This window comes from Elgaria multicarinata, chromosome 9 (assembly GCF_023053635.1).
Source record: "Elgaria multicarinata webbii isolate HBS135686 ecotype San Diego chromosome 9, rElgMul1.1.pri, whole genome shotgun sequence".
Taxonomy (NCBI): Eukaryota; Metazoa; Chordata; class Lepidosauria; order Squamata; family Anguidae; genus Elgaria; species Elgaria multicarinata.
In genome coordinates this window covers 61,750,843-61,761,445 of record NC_086179.1, presented here as the reverse complement: position 1 = coordinate 61,761,445, position 10,603 = coordinate 61,750,843, and positions in this window count along the sequence as shown.

The following is a 10,603-nucleotide window of genomic DNA, read 5'->3' as shown; positions in this document are numbered from 1 at the left end:
ATCATGTGTAGTGTGCCACCTGCTATCTTCTCTCTCGTCTTCCCCATCTTGCTTTTCTCCTGCCTGTTGTTACTTGGCAAAGTGTACAAGCTCATTATTTGTTGACCTGCTTGGTCTGTTTTCTTTGCTCTTGTCATCTGTAATTTTGCTTTCTCTGCATGCAATAGTCTTACTGTCTTTATCCATCATCCTACTTAAGCAAATACAAGTAATAATAAACACGAGTGATCTCGGGGCCTGCATAGTTAAGGAGGGGATTCTGATTTGGGGATTTATTTTATAAACAGCTTGCAGGCTTGTGTGAATGGTAGAAAAAGAAGCTTTTAAAGATTTTAATGGAATAACATTTTGTCCCAAAAGAACCCAGTATGAATTGGAAATAGGGCTTTGCCCTCAATTTGCATTGGTACCAAATGCCACAAATCATGGTCGCATTGTTGAGGATCGAAAGGTCCAACCATCTTGACAGCTGTGGGCCCTTGTGAGCCCAATGATGTCACTGTGGATATGTCAGAAATAAAGACCTCTGCGCTTGCTGTCCTACCCTGAGCAAAGAATGGATCATTTCCTGTGACCTTCCATGGAGTCATCCAAGATGTGAGGGCAGTGTGGATTGCCTGGTCCACGTTGACAGGAGCATTGCAAGCTCAAAGGCCTCTGTGCGCAGACCACCCCCATTGAAGTCATTGATTGTATATTGGTAGGGCCTTGTTTTGCCCCTCTGATGTGATAAGACTCTCCTCTCCTACTCCCACCCCCCACTTTGCAGTTCTTATTGGGGGCAGGTGTAGTGGCAGAAATATTAGGAAGGGTGTAGTTCACAGCATGTACTGTGTTGCCCAGGCTGCTCCCTGTTTTTGGGGAGACCTTCAGGTGATTAAACAGGGCAGAAGATAGCTAGTGGTTAAGTGGCAAAAGCCTTGTCACGATGCGAACATGTGTAAGTACTGCAAAATCACATGTAATGTATGACAGTGAAAGCAGCAAAGAAGGACTACTTTGCTGCCTTCGTTGCATTGCCAACTAGCCACCCAGCAGAGCTTTTCTAGGTGGTCCAGAGTTGGTTGTTATTTAATCTGGTGGATCCTATGTCAGAACAAGTGCTGGGCCAACCCCATTTTAATGGGACCATTCAACCACTTTGCAAAAACAAATAATGCTTTTTGGGGAGGGAGGACACATTTTGGAGGAATTTTTGCATGGGGTGGGGTGGATTTAATTTGCTTATTAGGATGAGATGGTTGCATTCCACCCCCACCCCCAATTTCTTACTTTAGTATTTTTTAAGCCTCCTTTGCTGCTCTTTGCAGCCAAGGTGACTCTCCACTGCAGCCTTCTTCTTGAGCCAGATCAGGAAGAAGAACTAGCTGTGTTCCTGAAGTCCTCAATGGTGTTTTTCAAGAATTAATACTAAACTAAGGATATCCCAATTTGGATTGGGAGCACAGCAGATAGGAAGGATTAACCCTGCCCTCATGCACTGCAGTCTCGATCCAAAGTAGATCTTCCATTTGTGGCAACTGTGCTTGGGAAAAATTGCCCCATTGCTACCAATGTGGGGGGCCTATTGGGTCAGTATTGTTGCTGGAGACCCTCCCCTCCCTCTGTTCTACAGTCTAATCCAAGTCCGATCCTCCACATGTGGCAGCTACCCTTAGGAAGAACTGTCCCAATTAGGAACAGAAGTGGTGCGTGGCGTCACTACCCTCGATGACGCTATCCACAACTTCTCTTTCACTGCCACCACCTCTTCTTTATCTTCAAAATGAATGAGGGAAATTTAAACCTAATTATTTTTATGTTTGGGTGTATCACCAATCTACGTTAAGAAATAAGACCGAGTAAGCAAGGTTAAAATAACAAAACAATAATGAAAACTGTATTTTTAAAGAAAAAGATATTTAAATACACCTTATGTGTAATGTTATTAAAATAAATATACCTCCCTCCACCTCCCAGGGAAAACTAACTACCCCACAAAACTATAGCCCCAATTCCCTAATCCTACCCCGATGAAAGCCCGTCCTTCTCCCGTCCTTCTCCCTCTCCTTATCTTCTCTCTCCCTCTCCACCCCCAATGAAGCAACCAATCAGAGGACAACATTCAAACAGCTCAACATTCTAACTCCCCCTCCCTACTATTTACCATTGCCTGTAATAAAAAGAATTGGCCAAAGCAAATCAAGCCCTGAACCAACTATTCAAAATTATACATATAAACAACAACATAACATACCGATTCATCACATGGTGCTCTTAGTGCTGCCAGCGAAGTGCACATTGTTTGTTTTTCATCTTCCCCCTGTCAACAAGTGAAACTAGCACCCTAGCCAAAAGCTTCAGAAAGCTTTCTGGCTAGGGACTGGATGACATTAGGTCTGTGGCCACCCCTCTGACATATGGGCATATACATGCCCACTGATGTCATTCAGGTTCTGGAGGACTGTGGGTGTGTGTCTCCCCTCCAAGAAGTTGCACACCTGCTTTACAGGATCTAACTTGTAGGCTTTTAACAAGATAGATGCTGTATAACCAAACCAAAGTAGAACACCCCAAAATTTAAAGACGTTATGTCTTTTCCAGAGCTTCAGAACTAACACAATGTAAAATGAAGCAAAGAGAGCTGATTACTCAGTTAAACAATGGTTATGTGAAACACTGAGCTGTTCTGGTAAGCGTTTTAGTACATTTCTATTCCCTTAAACTTAAAACAAACCTCCTAAATGTTTCAGCTTTTGAGGACTAGGTCAGTTGTATTTCTTTCTAACTGATAATGCTGTGATGTCCATGCATCTCAAAATTTGCTATGTTATCATCTCTACAATTAGGAACAAAAGTTACTTTTTAAAAAGAGGGTTAGATCTGCACAATGAAATTCTGCATTCCAAAAGTGTCTTCAGGATGTGTTTTTCAGTTGTATGCCATATTTTCTGCCTAGCCCTTTTAGTTCTTTGGATAGTATCTGGAAGTTGAAATCAAACTTGTGTTTTGCTAAGTTTGTACAGATGTTTCCCATTTCTAATTAAACATCCTCTGTTGTTTTCAGCAATCAATTCTCCTACGTAGTTTAGGGTGGTAAATTATATCTGCAGTCATTATTCTGTTGTGCAATAACGTAGTGCTAATTTGGCATCTCTTCTTTAATAGAGTCTGTTAAGAATTATGTTAGAATAATTACTGCCAGAATTCACAGTATAGGACTCCATAATTAGTGGCTAACAATTCTGTCCTTCAGATCTTCCCTTAAAGCTATCCATAGACAATGTATTCCTAAAGCTCAACACCTATTTCTTATATCTTGAAGCATGAGCATTGGCTATTTTTATTATCAGAGCTAGAAATGTAGTCATAAAGTTGTTCATTTCCTTTGAAATGTAACCACAGTATTTATCTTGGTGACCTAGTGTGACAATGAAATTACACTAATATTACAGTAATATTTCTTTTATCATTTCTAGTGTACTACACTTTAGTGGACCATTACTAAGATGTTATGCAATGTGTTAGAACAAAAGAGGGCAGCAAATCTGGTATGACAGTAACCTACATCAGAGGTTGAAAAATACCTTGAGTATGATCCAGTCCACTGCAGGTGCAGTGCCTGCACATTGAATATTCCCATAGACTCAGCATTTATTTATGCAATATTATAAAGCCATGTTTTCTCCTCCATTCCCCTTTCTCTCATCTCAGTATAACACCTGTCTTGGCGTCAGTACATGTTAAAAGCCTCTTATTTGACCGCAAGTTGAATATGAGCCAGCAGTGTGATGCAGCTACTAAATAAAGCACTAATGTAATCTTAGAGTGAGTTAACAAAAGCATGTCTTGAGAAGTAATCCAGCTCTGGTCAGGCCACATCTGGAATCCTCTGTCTAGTTCTGGGAGCCATGTCTTATTGTCTTAAGAAGGACATTGAAGAACTAAGTATATCTGAAAGAGGGTGAACAGGATGTTGTGGGGTCTATGAAGAGTAGTTGTAAGAAATGGGTATGTTTAACCTGGAGAAGAGAAGATCAAGAGGATACATGCTAGATGTCTTCAGATATCACGTGGAAGGTGGAACAGACTTGTTCTCTATTGCTTCATAGGGCAGAACTAAGCAGTCCAGACTGCATGACCTTCAAGGTACCCTCCAACTTTATGATACTCATGTTCCATAGTACAAAAACTTGCACAATGCAAGAAAGGGTGGATTGTGTTGGTATTGACATGGTTGCACACAGGTGTTCCCATTTTTCCTACCAGCCCCTGCTGCCCTGTCTAAATAAAAAATACCTACAATGTGTCAAGCTTCATCAACCCTTCAACTTTTATTGCCAGGAATTATGAAGGACTCCTTTAGCATATTCAGAGAACACTGAAATATGTTATATGCTTCAAAATCTGTAGTTCATTAATTCTAAGCCTGAGTGGATTGCATCTGGCACATACACTTCCCAGTTGGCTCAGTAGAAAGTACTCTTCTTCTTTCTTTTTTTTTTGCTGACGCAACAAGCTGAGCATCTTCAGTTCTGAATTGCTGCCAAACTCCAGCCTTTGTGCTCAGTTCATGATTCTGTCCATGGTCCTGAATAATAGCAGGCAGTCACTTATCTATTGCATTGGTATACAGTCACCCAGATTTCATATCATTCTGCTTGCCTATGGTGGTTGAAAGATAGTTGCTGGGGATGTCATTCTAAATGTATCTTATATTTAGATGCACATCCAGGTGTCCCACAGTTTGTGTCCCACAGTGTATTATTCCAGAGGATCTAATCTGTAGAAACACACACATTGGAGTTCTACTCTGGTCTCTATGCCTCTGTCCCAGCCCCTGTCTGCACAATGGCTTTGTAAGGAATAAAATGTGGAACTGTCCATTAAATCAAATGCACTTTCTCCTGTTTGACAGGTCCTTACTCCTATTTGCTAACTTCTACTTTGGGTTAAGAGCTGTTGCTTGTCCTGGTGCAAAGAAGCATTGGATCATATAAACAACATAGTTACTTTATAAATAGATGTCTATGTACTTAGATTATTATAATATATAGTAACAAAAAAATATTTAAGATAATTATAGAAAGAAAATGGTACCATGGTACTTGTTGACAACATTTAAAACAGGACAAGAAAACAAGACAAAACATAATCTGTACATTACCAAATCAGCTTTCTACTCACAGAGGTTACCCCTTGTTGGGAACAACTCCTCCCACTCTCTTCTCTTTACTTTTATAGTTTTACACTTGAACATAACATTTGATGTGATTATTATACTCTTTTAATCCCATGTTTTCATATTTATTCATACCTCTTCTTTACAGCACTTGCCTGTTTTCTCCTAATGACCTTTGCTCACGTACAGTGTGTTGATAGAATCTACTATGTTTGTATGGCCCATATAATGAACGTTAGTGCTTATGTTTTGTACCTGCGCCATCTGCATGACCAAGCATCTAAACTCTTCTATTTCTGCGCATGTCCTGATGTTGGTTGGTTTAACTTTTTACTTTCTGAAGGAAATGTAGACATCCCATTTGTGATGCTCATGGAATGATGTCACTTAGCTCTTTAGTTACTGTTTTCCGAACTAATCAGTGTAAAGGTTTAAATTTGAAGATCTTCAACAAATCAATCACATTTAAAGAGACAGCTGCATAGGTTCATATTAGCCCTTGTTTAAGGTTTCTTTCACCCTCATGGCTTCAGTTCTTTTTTGTACTGAACTAGTCAACTGAGGCCATTTCCCTCTAGTACAACAGTTTTAAAATCTCTTCACTGGCTGCCAATTAGTTTCCGGGTGAAGTATAAAGTGTTGGTTATCACCTTTAAAGCACTACATGGTTTGGGTCCAGGCTATCTGCGGGATCGCCTTCTCCTGTACAATCCGCCCCGCACACTCAGGTCCTCTGCAAAAAATCTACTTCATCTAGCAAAAACTAGGCTGACAACCATTACCCAGACGACCTTCTCTTCTGCTGCTCTCAGACTGTGGAATGGCCTGCCGGAGGAGACTCGTCAACTTAACAGTCTACTAGCATTTTACAAATGTTTTTAGGATGTTTTTAACAATGTATATTATGTTTTAATTGAGTATTATGTATTTTATCGTTTGTTGTTGCTCCCCGCCTTGATCAGAGTGGAGAGGTGGGCAAGAAATAAATGTATTATTATTATTATTATTATTATTATTATTAGTAGTAGTAGTAGTAGTAGTATCAGACATTTTTTTCTTATTTGGTAAGTAAAGTTAGACCTGGTTGCTGATGGGTGGCACTGTCAGGGAAGATGAAGAGGAAAGGGAAGATGAGGAGGATGTCAGGAGAGGAGCAGCACAGCCTGGTACAGCTGGCAGGCAAGGAGGAGATCTGAGTTTTGGCAGATGGAAATACTTCTTTTGCAGCTCCTATTTGTGCTGCTTCTGCTCACGTTGCAACTGTTTCTCTGGCTCCAGTGGCTTTATACCAGTTGTAGGGTTCCATAAAGTAGTGAAGCAAGAAGCCATGATACATAATGTAATGCCATATTACAGTTCCCAAGATAAACTTCATTGATGTGCGTACACAAGAATTTGTATGTCTACATCAAGATTTCAAAATAATGGAGAACATTCGTCCTAAGCTGAACTAAGGAATTCTTAATTTGACAAGCAGACTACAATTTCTGTTGGGCGTAAATTTACCCATCACTAATTCTGATGTGTGCATTCGAGGTGGGGGCAGGAAAACATTTACATTTTAAAACTCAGCTAAAAACTTTTCTTTTCCCTATAGCTTTTAAATATTGAGTTTGTTCTAACTCCATACTGTTAGCTTCACCCTACCCGGTGCCTGTTTATACTTCCCTGTGCCTGTTTGCATTCTCCTTCCCTCTTTATTGTTTACTACAACTTTATTAGATTGTAAGCCTATGCGGCAGGGTCTTGCTATTTACTGTGTTATCTGTACAGCACCATGTACATTGATGGTGCTATATAAATAAATAATAATAATAATAATAATAATAATAATAATAATAATAATAATAATAATATAGAATACATGAGTTCCCCTTGCAACAAAAGTATACCCTATAAAGCAGCTGTAGGATAAAAGCAGGTATAAAACAAGGTGAAGATAATTGAACTATAATTTAGCAAGGCTGATCCAGACTTGCTTATTTAGGAACAATAATACTGTGTTCAAATTGTGAAGAAAATATATTGCATAGAAAAATTACTAAGACATGTTTACATTTATAGCCCCATTCAAGCTTTCCAGAACTCTTCAAAAGCAGATGAAGCTACATTAATGTTACCAAAATGGCAACAACATGCCTAATTGTAAAACAATCCATTCTTCCAATGCAATGACAGACAAAGTAGGCACAGTAATCTTTGTGTATCATTCTTTGGAACCAACAATTCCCTGTTATAACACATTCAAATGGTAAATGTCTTTTGGGGAATAAAAAGTAGTGGAAGTCTCTCTAAATGCAGATGAACTGATTAGTTTGCCATGATTTTTTTTATGCAAAAACCTTAGCATCATCAGTTTCTTATCTCAACTATCAATGGTCCTGCCAAAACTGATGGCTGCAACAATGGAGATTTCTCTGGAGCAGAAACTTCTCACAGAAGTCAGCCTTTATCAAGGTTTTAACTGGCAAAGGCTGCCATTCATGCTGTCAGTCACAGTGCATATATAATGGATGGTGTCTGGCTTGCACACCACTGATAACTCACCAAACTGGGATTGGATTTAATTCCATGGGGGTGGTGAGAATGAAGGAGGCAAAAACACACCAGTGATAGGATCTGTGATTCCCCTCCCCCCCCCCATTTTTCAGTCAGTTGTCACTAAAATTACAGCATTGCTTTGGTTTGTTCACCACTGTTGTAGTTGATACATATACTGTACTATATAATATACTGTGCTATAATATAAATCCCTTTCTCTATGTGTGCAACATAAATAGTTATGTGGAGTTAGATTGGAGGCAGAAATTGTAAGTACATAAATCAAAGGAGCTCTAGGTAAAGTATTCTCTTTACATTATCTTAAAAGTTTGAAGAGGGCCCTAGGCCATTCAGATATAGGAGACTATGTAAGTGTGTGTATGTGCAGATTAACGTATATATACACACAGAAACACACACACACACACACACACACACACACTGAATGTTAAGTCGGTCCCAGATAATTTGTAAACAAAGTAATAATTTGGAGAAAGCAGGGGGAGATCACATCTCTTAAATGAAATTTAGAGGCAAATTTTTTGTTGTCTTTGATGCAGAATAAAATAAAAAACAAAGTCCAACATATAAAGCAAGGTTACTTAAATGAGTGAATGAATAAAAAACCTTTTCCAACCTTATGAGGATAGTGGGTCCTTATCTCACAACATGAAGGCGATTAATACTTGTGAACAACATATTATCCAATTGCACAGTGCAGACAGTGGGATCATTTACATTTGTTCTAGCTGTACTATCCAACCATTTGCTGGAGGAACTGTAAATCAACATGAAGTGAATTAAGATCTTTTGGCATTCCAAATATTATTATCTTTGCATTGTCCTCAGAATAAATGCGTATTATGCCTGAAAGGCTGTATCCTATATATTAAGTTTTTATTTCTTCTGTATTATTGTTTTAGAAAGTAGGAGTTTTGTTAATATAAAAACGTGTGGGTATTATCCTTCCAGCTATCTGCACCAAGCATGGAGTTTGCTTGAGAATATTGTGATTAGACTTGCTGAAGCAGTTAGTCCATGATTGATGCTGTATTGATGTGCAGCTCAGAAGCAATCCCTTTGTTAGTGAACATTAGAGAAATTATTTCTTAACCGTTTCGTGTCCAACCACTGCTGCATTTATCCTACACATTTGGGCTGGTTAGTGTTACTGATATCTTTCATTCAGTATGAACAGAAGCAATAATAGCAGAGTTTGTTTAAGGAAAGGGGCTGGAAATGAGTATCTAGAGGAATGTACTAATATATCATGGAACTTCATTAAGTTTCTATTGTTGCTCAACGTGTTAATGACAAATTATCTTTCCACTGCCCTCCAGATTAATTTTTCCTCCCACTTTGAATCAGAGCACATTCATATACTGTATAGTGTTAAATTGGTCGTGCTCTTTATACCAAAAAGGAAACTGCTATGGGGGAATTGAAGCTAACAACATTTATTTATGTATATATTGTATTTCTTACTCACTTTATGAACCTCAGTTCTCTGGACAATGGATAATTAAGAATGTAAAACAATTTAAAAGGACTAAAAACAAAGCAACAGAAGGAAACAAAGGAAACATAATGTGGCCCACAGTTATATAATCTAATCACACAGAGAGGGAAAAAGAAACTTGTAGGGATGAAAATGGCCGGGGCCTTTGCCTCTTGGCTTTAAATTGCTGGTATTTTCTCTAAAGTACATGAACCCAAATGGTTTCACCAGAGCCTCAAGATCGTTTTAGCACTTCTGGTGCTATGTGTTTAAGGCACACATGGATGTGAGGTCCCAATTAATTTCAGTGGACAGGCACATTCTGTGTATTTATTCCTCTTGTACATGTACAAGAGATGAATAAAGGGACATCTCTGCACAGGCCTTTTTTTTTCATACGCTCATGATTGGTCACTCACGGATGTTTGTGGGGCCTTTATATGACATCGTCAACCTCCAGGTCCTCCCCTATGCTTTATAACCTTTATCTTGTTTTATTTAAGATCAAGGAAGTCCAGCATTGTTCTAGAAACATGGGGAAAGTGTGCAACTGTGTGTACTTCTGCAATTCTGTTATACCACAGTGCCGTCTAGTGGCTGTATAATGAAACATAGAGAATTTGCAGAGAAATGAAATCCCTGAAAAAAAGCACATGTAAAGGAGCCTATCTTAATCCTACAAAGCATCCAGAAGCAGAAGCTCCGGTAAAGATGCAGGATAAACCCTGCAGTGGAGAAGTCCATTAACCCCTTGAGGAAGGAACAACTTGATGTGCACATTGGTTTTCCTATGTCCATTAAACCATTACTGGATCACTTATTTTTGTCATCCCACCAGTAGAAGGAAAACAACTGGCAGAAAGAATTTTCTGTCTCCCTTGGGAGCCCTCCAGATCTGCCTCATACGTTGGGGACCTACATAGCAGATTTGTGTGTGTGTGTGTGTGTGTGTGTGTGTGAGAGAGAGAGAGAGAGAGAGAGAGAGAGAGAGAGAGAGAGGTGGGGATCTGCAATGGGAAGGAGAGGTCAAGGAAATCCTGTTAAATGAATAGAAGTTCCATTGTTCAAATGGACTTTTGTTCATGCAACATTAAACATCCCAATGAAAGCAACAGGAAGATGTCCTATATTTACATGAAGGGTTGGGCCCCTAGAACAATAAAGCCAAAATTATTGTAAGACACCATATAGGAAGGACAATTATCCAAAAATAAAGCAGCTAATATTTACCAGTAGTCAGTTCCTTTTGCTTCATCTGTGTGATTTCAAAGTAAATATATTCCAGAACAATCTTCACAAGACAGATAGAGGTACTTGGCCAATGGTATGAGAACCTTGTATATATATGTATGTGTATAATATTTATCCACACTTCCATCCCACTTTATTTCCTGTGCAGAAGG